Consider the following 1772-nt stretch of genomic DNA (forward strand, 5'->3'; position numbering starts at 1 on the left):
TCCACGCCACAGGGCTTGATTTGGCGGAAGTCCCCGGTCCACAGGGCAGCGCGGCGTGTGCCCTGGTGGAGGATCGGCGATGGAGGCCGGTCTGCAGGCCGTGGTCACTCCCGGATACCGCCCAGGCCGCTGTGTGCCCCGGAGAGGTAAGCGAGGGTTTCCCTGCGCAAACGACGGGGTTGGCGTGGACTGGAGGAGCCTCCAGGCTGTCTGGCGGCAGTCCTGCCGAGTCCTAGCAAATCGCAGGGCCCCGGGAGCAGCCGAGCGTCCCTGCGGCAATGTCTTGTGCCACGCAGGGCGGCCGAGCCCGAGGCTGTCTATTGCCCGGTGGTGGAGCCCGTGTGCTTGGATCGATGATGATTCCCCAAAAAACATTCCTTGGAAAAGCTGAACAAAATGAGTGAAAACTCACTCCCGTCTCGCTCATCGGTGACTGAGGTCCGGCACGTTCGCGTGACCCAGCTAGTGTAGGGCCCAGGAAGGTCTTTTCTTCACTCCCATTCCTACACCAGCTAGGGCGGCAGCTCTGGACAGGCACGCAGCCATGGGGGTGGGCCCTGGGACCCTTTCCTTCTTAGTGTGGCACACACGAGCGGTCCAGGGTATGGCTGATGGGTCCGGGGTATCCCTTGTGTGGGGTGGCGGAGTAGAGACGCATGAGGTGATTGCAGTGAAGCTGGAACGTGGTGTGCAGTTGGGCCTAGGAGATGCTCACGCATGCAGGGGACGTGGCAGGTGAGCTTCAGGGTCTCGGGGGCATGAGCCAGGCCTGACTGTGGGAAATGGCCCATTTCCTCTGGTAGGGCGATAGAGATCTATGCAATAGCGTTGCGTGGCTCCGAGTTGCGGGTAGTGCTGCATAGGAGGGGACAGGAAAGGTTGGCAGGGAGTTGGAGCACCCCGGCTCCACGGAGTGCGTGTGCACTGCGGCTTGACAAGGCGCCACCCTGCTGACTTGTGCCCGTCCACGTGGGAGGGGTGTGTGGTGACCTGCCCTCACCCCAGCAGGAAACACAGGGACGGAGCTCACTCCAAGGCCCAGAGATGATCTCCCATTTGTACGCAGTTGGAGAGGAGCCAGAGGCGGTCCTCCTTGCGGGTGGTGTGGTGCCTGGCAGGACCGGGTTTTTGAGTAGACCAGGGACTCCTCCCAGGGAGTCAGCGTGTTGACTTTCCTAAGCAGGTGGTCCCCCCTGGCGTCTGCGAGGGCATTGGCTTAGCAGCTGTTTGAGGGCCTTGCATCCTCAGGGGCGTCCTTGGTTGTCTCCTGGCCAGGGTGCGAGTCCTGTGAAGGCCGGACTTGTGTTCCTGATGATTGTGCTTCCCTTCTTTGCCAGTTCGCTGTCCCCGTGTCCCCCGTGAGAAGCCAGGCGCGCTTTGGGGGAGGCCAGCGTGAACGGTCAGTCGCTTGGTACTTGGAGAGTGCCAGTGGGATGCAGTTGGTGGCACTCGTGGTGGGTTAGGTCCGTCCCTGGTCAGTCCCTGTTGAGCTAGTGTGCTGGGTAGGTCAGGAGAGTCCCCCGGCCTAGGCTCCCCCTTTCCTGAAGCGGTGTCTAGTGAGTCCCGGGTGGTAGGGAGCTGCTCACAGGAATCTGTGTGGCCAGAGGAGTGGAGGGGCTGTGGGAGGAGTTGGGATGCAGACGCATTGCCCGGTGGGGCCCAATTCCTTCCTGGCCTGAGCGCCTGCCTGGTGTGCAGGCAGTGAATACATGCGTGTGATTGACCTTGTGGTGTGCATCGAGGCCCCAAGCGGGCGAGAGGCAGGACCACAG

At 62.3% G+C, this 1772-nt stretch overlaps 1 non-coding gene across 1 annotated transcript; it reads left to right on the forward strand.

Moving 5' to 3' along the window:
• Positions 1 to 347: 347 nt before the first annotated feature.
• On the forward strand, positions 348 to 442 carry LOC125339183. Its single transcript, XR_007208470.1, has one exon. It is a non-coding gene; the product is annotated as a small nucleolar RNA SNORD116 (small nucleolar RNA).
• Positions 443 to 1772: the final 1330 nt, after the last annotated feature.

The sequence above is a fragment of the Perognathus longimembris genome, chromosome 20, assembly GCF_023159225.1.
Source record: "Perognathus longimembris pacificus isolate PPM17 chromosome 20, ASM2315922v1, whole genome shotgun sequence".
In the NCBI taxonomy this organism is placed as follows: domain Eukaryota; kingdom Metazoa; phylum Chordata; class Mammalia; order Rodentia; family Heteromyidae; genus Perognathus; species Perognathus longimembris.